Source organism: Papio anubis, unplaced genomic scaffold, assembly GCF_008728515.1.
Source record: "Papio anubis isolate 15944 unplaced genomic scaffold, Panubis1.0 scaffold64, whole genome shotgun sequence".
In the NCBI taxonomy this organism is placed as follows: Eukaryota; Metazoa; Chordata; class Mammalia; order Primates; family Cercopithecidae; genus Papio; species Papio anubis.
The window spans coordinates 175,339-187,450 of NW_022166619.1; the positions used below are offsets into that span (position 1 = coordinate 175,339).

A 12,112-nucleotide genomic window follows, 5' to 3' on the forward strand; every position below is an offset into this window, starting at 1 on the left:
CAGCGTGTGAGGGGAGCCCTGGGGGTTCCAGCAGGGCAGCGGCCTCTGAGATTTTGTCCAGAGCCTTGCCTGTCCTCAAGGAGCTCCAGAGTGGAGGCCAGGGCCACTGAGGGGCTGCTGTGGTGTAGGGTTGTGGGGCAAGGTAGCAGGAAGAGGGTGAGCGGGGCTGGTAGCCAACAGGAGATGCCGACGGGAGGTGCCAGGGGTGACACCCAGACCCTTTGGTGTGGTCCGTCTCTTGTGATGACCCGGGGCTGCTGTCTGAGACATGGCCAGGTGGTGTGAGGTCCTGGCTCCCAGCCCAGCTCTGCCACTTTCTGGCTGGCCTCCTTGGGCAGCTTCCTTCATCTCTCTGGGCCTCAGTGTCCTCTTTGGGATGGAGACAGAACCTCATATTGTGGTGCTGTCAGGAGCATCAGCACAGCTTCTGTCCTGTGAGGACTTCCCTTTCCCTGCTCTGTGAATGCAGAGGAAAGATTGGGGCCCCACTGTGCCCTTTCAGCTGGGTAGGTGTGCCCCCACCCCTGCTCCAAGACTCCACCAGTGGACAGAGGCTGGTGTCTGTGGAGCAGCTTGACCAGGCTGTCCTGGGACTCCTGAGACTGGCCCCACCTCGGGCAGTTGCTGCCACATGGAGGATTGTCCAGGGCTCTCCCGGAAACTTGCTCTCTGCTGGGACTGGCATCCCTAACTGTCTCACCAGGGCTGATAAATCCATCGGCCACCTGGAGTGTGTCCATCCCAGTGTCCCTCCCAGCTGGGCTCAGAGAGTACACCGTGATTGATTAGTGATGCCTGCTATGGGCAGGGGCTGGAAGGGTAGTGGCTGCTCCTTGACAGGCCCTGGGGTTGCTGTCCCTGTCACAGCCGATCCTCCAACGCGAGGTCCCCTCTCACTAGGGAGACTGCCAAGGCCTTGGCCACCAGCTGACCCTTCATTTCCCAGCAGACAAGTTGGCAGGAAGTGCGGGGAGGAGGAAGAGGGCCTTTAGCTGCTGTGTCGCCCGGTCCCCTGTGGCAGCCTAGAGAGGAGAGGGGTCTCTTCTGAGGTGACACAGCAGATTGGTGGTTGCAGAGAACCCCAGTGTGGCCGCCCACTCTGGCCCTCCCAGCCCAGCTCTCCAAGTAGGGGTCCTGCGTGCAGCTCCCAGCTCCCGAGTGTTTGCTGGAGGAAGGTCTGCATTTTAAGCTTGTTGCCTTGGGCATGCCGTGTGGGCTCCTCCTCCTGGGTCTCAGACCAGAGCCCCTGCCATCCAGCCGTGGATTCAGTCCCCAGCCTGGCCCAGTGTGTTCACGCTTCTGCCTCTGGCCAGGGTGGGACGCACGTGCAGACAAGCCGCCGTGGCCCATGTCCACCCACCCAAAACTGCCCAGCCTGGCTTGTGTGATCTGGCGACTGCATCAGACGTGAGAGTGGGGTAAGCTCAGGAAGCAATCTGTGTGCTGCCCTCCCGCAACAGACCCCCACTGGCCCAAGGAAGGAAACCACTGTGTTCAGGGAGAGGGAAGAAAAGGAACGGTGTTTCCAGTAGCTGACAGAGCGTTCCATGTTCACAGGAGGAGCTCAGAGCTGTCCTGATCAGGGGCTGCTGAAGAACCAAGGAGCTGTCTGGGGCCCTCATTGTCACCTTTGGCCACAGAGTGTTGACCTGCAGGCCTGGAGTCTGGAAGCATGGGCAGACCCAAGCCTTGCCTGTTTCCTCCTCATGAATCAGACCTGTTGTGTCTGAGTTCCTGTGCCATAGTCCTCATCAGTCACTCTGTCCACCTTTCTCTGCCCAGCACGACCGAGCTCGGTTGAGGGTCCTCAGGCCAAGGCCAGGGGGACAGCTGGGGCTCTGGCCCATCAGTGCCCAGTTTGGAGGTGTCCTGATCCCCATCTTGCGTCTGCAGGGAGTGTACCGTAGCTTTCGGTTGGCAGAAGTGAGATGCACGGAGGCCTGACCCACAGCTGGGTGGAGCAGCCGTGTCGGGGCCTGGGGGTGCAGGCCTCAGCCCTGGAAAGCCCCTGCCGGCCTGTGGGCTGCAACGCCCCTGTCCCAGAGCCTCCTCCCTCAGCCCCGTTCCCTGATGGACAAATCCTAAGTGTTTGTCCCGGGGGCTTCCTGCCAAGCCTGGGCAGGTGTCCCCTGGGAAGAGGCCTGGCATGGAGCAAAAGGCAGAGTGGCTTTGGAGGCTCTGCGCGCTCGCTGGGGAAGGACGCCCTGTGGGCCACTGGCCGTTTCCTTCCAAACCGGTGCCAGCCGAGATTCCCTTACGAGAAGCGTGTTGGAAAATAAAAATATATATTATGCTTTGCAGCTGCTGAGAAGTCACATTCCTCTGTCATCAGCAGCCACGCCAGGCCCCTTCCTCTCCCAGACAAAGTAGCGTGGGCAGGGAACCAAGCATTTCTTTCCGCCTGGGAGATCCGTGTCTTCCTCTGCCTTGCCGGGGTTCTGGAAACAAGGGCAGAAGCAGCCTAGCTGGATTTGGGGGTCATGTGGGGTCTCTCCTCTAGGGCTCTGGTGTATTCACCATCTCCCCTGGTGAGCTTGGAGCTGGCCACACCCCCGCCTTGCTGGACCTGCCATGGCAGACGTCAAGGTCACTGCCGGGGCTATGGCAGTGGCCATGCCTCAGTGCCCCCACCTTCCAACCTGCCACCCCATGGGGGAGAGACCCTCTACTTCCATCCCAACTTTGGTTTCAGATCCTGGTAACCACACCGGGCCAGCCCATTGGTCACTCTCGACTCCAGCCCCATGAGACTCCTGCCCCACCTGGCACTTGAGTCTTCATCTACCCTCTGCCCAGGTTGCCTCCTCCAGCCCTAAACCATGCCCATGTCCATCATCACCTTCCCCCTCTTTCCTTCACATATCGCATCTGAGGCAGGTGGTTTGTCTGAATATTACAGTGAGTGAGCTGAGGCCAGGGGATGTAGGGCCCTTAGTAAGCTCCTAGCTAGGAGGTTTGTGGCCAGGATTCCTACCCCAGCCTGTCTTAAACAAAGCTGGAACTCTGGGCCAGGTACAGTGCCTCACACCTGTAATCCCAACACTGGGAGGCCAAGGTGGGAGGATCACTTGAGGCCAAGAGTTTGAGACCAGCCTGGACAATATAGCAAGACCCCATATCTACAAAAAAATACCAAAAAAACCCAAACAAAGTCAGAACTCTGAACTCAAAATTAGACTTTACTCTTCACACCAGCTCCCTTGCCACCTCCTGCGAGAAGCCCTTCCTGGTTTCCCCAGGTTCAGACTCCCTCCCACCCTGAGGTGTCTCTGCGTGCTCCCTGCACCCCTCGGCCCTGTGCTGCCTTCGTGCTGGGTGTGTCAGGCTCATCTCCGACACTGGCATCCCCGAGCCGGGTGTGGCCATGGGTGGGATGCCGGGTTCGACCTGGCCTCCTCCCATTGTGATAGCCCTTCTGGGCTGGGTGGGATGGCACCCTGAGGAAAGAAACGTGATCTGTGGGCTTGTTTTGACAGTTGGAGCTGTTTAGCAGGGGAACCGTTTCTAATAAGCGAAGCCCTGGTGCTTCAAGGCCTCCCTGCCAATTAGAAGGCAGCACCCAGGTGACTCCCTCAATAATTAAACGGGCCTGGCGGGCCCTCCGGGCTGCGCTGCCTGATGTGCCTTTCAAGTTTGCCTGACTGCTGTTTCCCCGGCACACAGTGCCAGAAGGGCTATGGCCCAGCTCCCGTGCCCTGGGCGTGGGGTCCCACGGACCCCCCACCCGCGCCGTTCTCTTTCTCCTCACCATGGCCTCCGCCTGCGTGAGATGCCCCTGCACCTGGTGGTGTTCCAGTGCCAGGCTGGCGCCTGGCCCTCCCAAAGCCTGATTCTGAAGCTGGTTTCAGAATTGGAAACTGAGGGTTAGCCAGCCGCCCCCCCCACCCCCACAGTGTAGTGTCAGCACATAAATGCAAACACTGTTGTCTGCCATCTGCAGGACTAAAGCGGCCAACTTGTCCCAGTTTAAGCACCAAAAGTCCCGCATCCTAAGAAATCCCTGTCCCGGGCAAACCTGGACAGTAGATGTCAGTGCTGGTCACACCTGGCCTCAGAGGCTGAGGGCGCTCCCTTGGGGCCATGAGCGGGTCTCGCCCTCCAGGATGTAACTCAAGGCTCTGCCTATTCTCTCGGAGGGCTCCGGCTGGGCAAGGAGCACCAGGGTGGGTCAGGTGGAGCAGCCTCCCTGATGCACTGCTGGTGCACACAGTCCTTGGCAGTCACTGTGCGGGGGACTTTTCTTCTGTTAGTCAGGTCCTACTTTCTTTCTGTACCGGCCAAGTGGAGGCATTAGGGACTGTCTCAAGCCTTGGATCCTTCACCCGAGATGTCAGCAGAGTGTGGGAAACAAAAACCGTGTCCCAGACTCTGTGCATGACGGCTGGATGAGCCAAACGCTGATTTCTGTACCTTCTGGAATCTTCAGTCCCTTCCAGGATCCAAACGTTCATTTAGGGCTGCGTTCTTGTTCGGATGTACTGTGGGAGGAAGTGCTCGGTGGGGTGCCCTGCCTGAGCCATGGCAGGGCTGGGTGGACCATCTGTGGGGAGCGGGCGCTTTTCCAACTGTGATCCAGGAATTGGTCCCACTGCGGCTGGCTCTGGAGGCAGAGTGGGTTCAGAGGCCGAGCTGGTGGAAAGCGGAAGGGGAGAGACCCGCGCTGGTACGTGCAGGATGCTCGCTAGGAGGCTTATGCACCATCTCCCTTGGTCTTAGCAATCGCTACTACCCGCCCCCATTCTGCAGTTGGGGAAACTGAGGCTCAGAGACGGGCAGAGCCAGGGCTTGGACCCAGACCCATTACCTGCAGAGGCCTTGCTCTTAGCTTTCCCCACAAGGTCTCCCCTCGAGTGAGCACAGTTGAGGTGCTGGGGTCCGTGCTGTGGCTTCTCCCTGATGTTATCTCCGGGTGTTTGCGGACGGAGCCTGGGAGCTGCATCTTGGCCCCAGGCAGGGCTGTCTGTGGACACTCACTCCAGGATGAGACGCACACCTGCTGGGTGGATTCGCTCTGTAAGAGGCAAGAGGGGCTTCCCTGCTCTGAGGTGCCAGTAGCCCCTAGGGAAACAGGACCGGGACTCCAGGGGTGCAGGAGTGGCCACGAGCCCTGCATGATGGAGCCCCGGAGTCCGCTCAATATGCAGAGGAGGCCGCTGCCAGATGAGGTCAGCAGGCCCAGTGCTGCATCCAAGCTGGTTTTGAAGCGCTTGAGTAGAACCTGGGGCGGTGGTGTTGTGGGGACCCAGCCTTCTCTCCCTGTAGCCGCTGCTGTTGTGGAATCTTAGATCAGCGCCAACAAGGGGGCATGTTCCCCATCGAACCCCACATGTGAGGCCCCACAGTCCTCATGGAAGCACAGTAAGACGTGAGCTGTCCGGGCTCATCCCCTAGAACCCAGGCACCTGCCACCTGCCTGGGAAGGAGGGCAGCTGTGTTTAGGGTCCTCTCTTTGGCTACTCTGGTCTTTGTCTTAAAAACCAAATCTGGCTGCCAGCTCCTCAGGGCCTTCCAAGAAAGCGAACCCAAGCTGTCCTCCCTCTAGCTGAGATCCTGAGGGTCTGTGCTGACACAGACCTGTGCTTGCTACCCTCAGCCTGGAGACCCCTGAGCGTCCAGTGGGCCCCTCCCACCAGACTGTGGGGCCACCAGGCAGCTGTAGGCACAGTGGCACAGGTGGTGCTCTGCAAAGGCCGTCTTTTCACAGAAGTCCCGAAGGCAAGAATAGGAGCCTGATTTATTATCCTAAAGCGAGATTCAAGCTGCTCCTTCTCCCTGAATCGGTGACAAATGGCCACCCAGGCCAGCCCCACACGGGTGCCCCGTAAATCCCGGGGGAAGGACAGGAGGGGAGTGAAGGAGCTCTTTGGAAGCAGGAGCTATGTTTCCTCCGCTCTTTCTTCGGGGTTTGGATTTGGGCACCCCGTGGGGTGTTGTGTTTCCCGGTCTGTGTCCTCTGGCTGGTGACTTATCTGGCTGTGGCACTGGGACTGTGATTGTCCTGCCCAGAATTGAGCTAACTGGGGAGGCCTATTGGGGGCTGGGGGAGCTCCTCGAGCAAGCAGTGGCTCGGGGGCAGGAGTGGGGAGTGGGTGCTGAGGAAGCTTGGGGAATGGGATTGGACGGGTTGTTTGAGAGGAGCGGCTGCTGCCCAACGGCAGGCTCTCCCGGGGACTTCTCTGCACTGGGCACTTGTGGCTTCTCTGCTTCCCGTGCGGACATCCGCTTCGTCCCCTCCGCGGCGCAGTGGGAAACTCCGCTTCCCGAAGCCAGGCGCGAGGAAATGCAGGCTCAGGAAGGCTCTGGTGGGAGGAGAGGGATGCAGCCACTCCTGGGGAACCAGGATGACTGCTCTCAGGACAACTTCTGGATAGGCTCGGGTTGGCCTTGTCTGCTTCTCATGCCCTGCTCTTAACGAGCAAGGCAACACCACAGGGCAAGGTGTGGGTAAGGGACACTGGGGAAGTGCGGGAAGGAAAATCAGCTGGTGCCTGAAGATGGCCTCGGGGGTGGGGAGGGGAGTTGGGGGGTGGAGCTAGGCCTTGTTGCAAAATGACCACAGTCTCCACCCGACCCACCCCCACTGGGCTTTAAGTTGCAACTGGGATGTGGCCCCAGAAACTCTGCTCAGACATTCTCTGTGCAAATGTGTGTCCCACTGTTTAATCAAGGTCACTGTTACAAAGTCCCTACTGAGGGGTGACTTGAATACCTCTGTGATCTCTTACAAGCTCTCCATGAAAATGCCTCCTCGTATAGGCCGGGCGCAGTGGCTCACACTTGTAAACCCAGCACTTGTGGAGGCCGAGGCAGGCAGATCATGAGGTCAGGAGTTTGAGACCAACCTGGACAACATAGTGAAACCCCATCTCTACTAAAAATACAAAAAATTAGCTAGGCATGCTAGTGGGCACCTGTAATCCCAGCTACTTGGGAGGCTGAGGCAGGAGAATCGCTTGAACCCGGGAGGCGGAGGTTGCAGTGAGCCGAGATCACGCCATTGCACTCCAGCCTGGGCAACAATGTAAGACTCCGTCTTGATCAAAAAAAAAAAAAAAAAAAAAAAAAAAGAGGGGCCGGGCACAGTGGCTCACGCCTGTAATCCCAGCCCTCTGGGAGGCCGAGGCGGGCAGATCATGAGGCCAGGAGATCGAGACCATACTGACTAACACGGTGAAACCCCATCTCTACTAAAAATACAAAAAATTAGCCAGGCATGGTGGCGGGTGCTTGTAGTCCCAGCTACTCGGGAGGCTGAGGAAGGAGAATGGGGTGAACCCGGGAGGTAGAGCTTGCAGTGAGCCGAGATCGCACCATTGCACTCCAGCCTGGGTGACAGAGCGAGACTCCATCTCAAAAACAAAATAAATAAATAAATAAATAAAAATAAAATAAAATGCTTCCTTGGATCTAATTTGACGCTGCCGTTTCAAGGGGGTAAAGAGCAGACTGAGAATATCTGACACCCACCCTTCTGTCTACTTATCTATCACCCACTAATCCCACCCACCAACCCTCTCATTTGTTCATCCGTCTACTCATCCATCTGTCTATCAACCCACAAAGTCCAACTACTCTCTCATCCACCTGTCCTCCCAGACATCCATCCATGCACTAATGAATCCAGCCACCCAACAACCCATTTATCTGTCTTTCCACCCACTTACTTACCCACCCACCCATCTATCACTCATCCACCCATCCCACCAACCCAGCCATTTACCCATCTAGCTACTCATCCATCCTTCCATCCATGCATCCATGTATCAGTTCATCCAACCACCTGCCCATCCATCCATTCATGCATCTGTTCATCCATCCGTTCATCCATCCACCCACCCATCCATTCATCCATCTACTCACCCATCCATCCATCCATCCATCCATTCATCCATCCATCCATCCATCCACCCACTCACCCACCTATCCATTCATCCATCTACTCACCCACCCACCCACCCATCCGTCCATCCATCCACCCACTTACCCACCCACCCATCCATCCATCTGTCCACCCACCCACCCACTTACCCACCAATCCATTCATCCATCCATCCACTCAACCATCCACCCACACACCCAGGCACCCACTCAGCCAGCCAGCCAACCATCCATCCCCCCCATCTATCCACCCATCCACCCATCCATCCATGTACTCATCCATGCCTTTCTAGCGCCAGGCACTGTGCTAGGCAGAGGCTGACCCAGGCTGAGAGACTGATCAAGTCTTCCCACCTGCAGTAAGGCTTGGATTCACTTGGGTGAATGGTGGGAGGGCAGGGGACTGAAGGCAGAGAGCAGAGCAGGTGCAAGGGCCAGAGTCAGCATGGGCGTGAGGGGTATGGGGGGAGTGGAGTGAAAGGGGACCGGGACCTGGTGAAACCTCCTCTAGTCTCCTGCGTATTCCTGCCCCAGCGGCCGGGCGCTGAGGCCCCACATGGTCCCTGACAGGCTGCCTCCCTCTCCTGCTCTTCCCCTCCTGGCAGAGCCTTTGTTGGGCTGTGGCAGAAATTAATTGGATTTGCAGCTCCATTCTCAAGGGGATTTGTGGCCTCAAATAGGGATCTTAGAATAAAAGTGGTAAAGATTTTACGGGCAGCAGTATAATTCTTTGGACTTTAACATTCCTGCTTTATCTCCTCTGGGTCGGGCAGGTAGAGGAGATGACAGGAGGGGTTGAACAAGACACCGAATGAAATGCAGGGAAGGAAAATTTACAACCACCACAGCTCAAGGTCAGGTTTTTTAAAAGACAAAAGGCTTTTTTTTTTTTTTTAATTTATTTTTTTGAGATGGAGTCTCACTCTGTCACCCAGGCTGGAGTGAAGTGGCGCAATCTCGGCTCACTGCAACCTCCGCCTCCCGGGTTCAAGTGATTCTCCTGCCTCAGCCTCCCAAGTAGCTGGGATTACAGGTGCGCACCACCACGCCCGGCTCATTTTTTTGTATTTTTAGTAGAGACGGGGTTTCACCATGTTGGTCAGGTTGGTCTCGAACTCCAGACCTCAAGCGATCCACCCGCCTCGGGCCTCCCAGAGTCCTGGGATTACAGGTGTGAGCCCCTGCACCTGGCCGACAAAAGGTTTTGAAATGACTGTTGTGCCTTATTTTAGTGGGCCCTCACTTTCTGTGTTAGGAAACAAGAATCCGAAATCATCATGGCAAGCGGGGCTTCCTCACGAGGCTTCAGAAGGCAGTTTTCTTGGACAACGGAAAGTGCCCTGGGTGAGGATGATACTAGAAACACTAAATCACAGCTGCCATTGTTGGACCCCACTAAGTCCAGAGCATTCTGCCGTCCTACAGCTGCCCTTCCCAGCAGCCCTCTGAGAAGACACTTACTTCCATTTTCCAGGGGGAGAAGGCGGACACTCTGAGAGGTTTAGTAGCTTGTCCAAGGTCCCAGGGAGCAGGGGATGGGCCTAGGGTTCACACCTGGGTTAGCCCAGCTCCAAAGCTTTTCCTCTCCTTCGCTGCCCCCGGGCTCAGCTCTCCTGGCAGGGCAGGTGGGTTCTGTCTGAGTCCCAGGACTGATGGAGGAGTAGAGCCCTGTGTTAAGAACGCTGTGCTTCAGGGATAGGAGAGCTTTGATTGATGAGTGATGTCTGCCTGGGCACAGGAAGAGTGAGAGGCAGGTGTGTGTGCTCACTCATCGTTAGGGTGGGTCTCCTTCGAAGTGTGAATGCATCTCTCGGTTGGCTTAGCAGGGCGGGTTCTGGAAGTACAGTCTCCAAATGGCCGTCCTGTTGATAATCCAGGATTCGATGGGATGCCCCGTTTCCCTAAACTGTTGCCCACACTCTGTGATCAGATTTGAACAAGAGCACAACCTCAGGAGTTTGGTATTTTCTCTTCCCTCTCTACATTCTGCGTGAGAAAGCACGTTCATACTTTGCCACGATGTCATTTTTTACATAACATACTTTTATAGGAGATGAGTGGGGTTTAAAATATTTACTTACGATGAGGACACATTTTCATAATGAGAATTTTGATTCTGTTTTTCTTTATTATGAAGTCATACCAATCATCACTGAAAATTTAGAAAAAGCAGAGATGACTGATGAGGTCGGAGACAGGGATGGCTGGACGTAAGCGAGGGGCTGGCGTGGGAGCGGGGACGGCCCAGGGCCGGTCCTGGCAGCGGGGTTTCATGCTGAAGGGAAAGAAGCCTCCACCTCTGGGTCCTGAAGCCACATCTCAGTCTGGCAGAGCCTCCTGTGCTTTCCGGGGTCACCCGCGTGTGGGCCAGTCCCTCCAGGTTGTGGCTTCCCAGCCCCACCCCCATCAGCTGCACGGGGTCTGTGTCGGCCTGGGGCTCTGCATATCACGGGAGGAGATGGATTCCTTGAGGGGCTTCTTGGCCGTGAATGGTGCTGTGTCAGCAACGGAGCCCTGGTGGGGAGGATCTCGTGGCAGCCTCAGCTCTGCCCGTGACCTGGGACACGCACCTCCACTGGGGGATGCGGCTGTATGGTGATGGGTGGAAGGAGGGAGAGTGGCTGGAGCAGAGAGCCGAGCTCACCCATGCAGAGGTCAGGCCTGGCTGTGCTGCCCCCTTGGACACGGGCTTTTACCAGGAAGCCACAGGGGCACGCTGACCAATGGCCTGGTGGGTCTGGCTTGGGGGCCTCCGATCTGAGACCTAGTCCCTGCAGGTCTGTGACAGAGCCAGGTAGGACCCAGGCCTCCAGCTCACAGCTCAGTGGACTCCCCCCTGCCCCTTCCGCAGGAACACAGGCCCCCAGCCTCCAGGCGGGGCAGGGCTGCCAGGATGGACTGCGTCCCTGCTGGATCTCGGGCTGAGCAAATGTCAGCCTGACCCCAGGCAAGGAACAACCCCAGCTGGCATCTGGGCCCAGGCAGCCCCCCGGCTGGGATCTCCCGTCCCATCCTTAGTGACAGGTTTCCTACCAGAACACGCACCCGGGGGCTACACGGGCATGTTTGGTTTAATTAAGGGGTCTTTCAGGTCTCCTGTAGAGATGAGTGGATTTGGCCCATAGCCTTGAACCAGCTGCAGCCCCCTCTTCTGGGTGTTTGATCTGCCTCTCCTGCCTCTCCTCCATCCCATCCCTCCCTCCCCTCCGCCTCTGCCCCCTCCCCGAGGCTGGTCCGGCATTTCAGCTCTGAGTGGTTGGCCTGTGCCGGCCCAGGCTCGCCTTGTGCAGGGAGGCCTGTAGACTCGGGGCTACACCCATCTGTCTGTCTGCAGAGGACGGAGCAGAGCGATGCTTTGGGTCCTGCGGGAGGAAAACCGCTTCCTTCCATCCCTCCAGGTTCTTGGGCGGGTTTATGAATTGAATTGACATAAGACAGATGAACAGGAGAAAAACAATTATAATTATATACATATGCATGAGAGTTCCACAAAAATGAGACGCAAGAAGAGCCCAGATGATTAAAGTTTATGTGTATATATATATTTATATACCATCCTGAACTAAAGAAAAGCAGCAGGGTTGGGGTGTCTTGGGGGCGGAGGGGGAGGGGGAGGGGGAGCAGTGCCACGTTCCTTCTGGGGCGTCCCCATGGGGCTCCTGCTCCCTTTGTAGGAGGGGAGGCTGCAGATCCATGCAGAAGGTTCCGAGGGCTTTTCATTTTCGGGACTCTCTTCCTGACCTCAAGCCAGGGGCTGGTGGGTGGAGTAGGTGAGCCCCTACCCTCGGTGCCTCAGAACTCACCCCTCCCTTCTGGAGTCCCCTCCTGCTTCCTCTCCTGCGGGGACTGAGCTGGCAGCCCTCCCACCTGCCCACCAGGAGGTGTGCGAGGAGCCTCCTCTCCACTGCAAACCCCCTGGAAGTGGGAGTGCGGGTAAAGGGGAAGGCAGGTCGCCGGGCAGATGAACGCCTTCTGCAGCCCTGACCTGGGCCTCTCATCTGCCCACTGGACACCCAGAGCCCGGAGTGTGCGTGACACTTTCCTTGCCCCCTGGCGAGCTGGGCATGGGTCTCGTCTTGCCCTACGGCCCAGTTGGCTCATTCTGTGACTCTGATCGGTGTCCGCGCACCCGATATCCTTCTAGAGAGTGGACAAGAGCCCCTTTGCTCCTGGCCGGGCCACACTGGGCTCTGCCGTGGGGTCCAGCTGGGGTCCCACTGGCCGGCAGTGCCGG

At 57.3% G+C, this 12,112-nt stretch overlaps 1 protein-coding gene across 7 annotated transcripts in view; it reads left to right on the forward strand.

Moving 5' to 3' along the window:
- Nucleotides 1–12,112, forward strand: part of VAV2 (vav guanine nucleotide exchange factor 2) — a 236,379-nt gene that overhangs the window by 150,562 nt on the left and 73,705 nt on the right. The gene's annotated exons all lie outside the window — the stretch shown is intronic.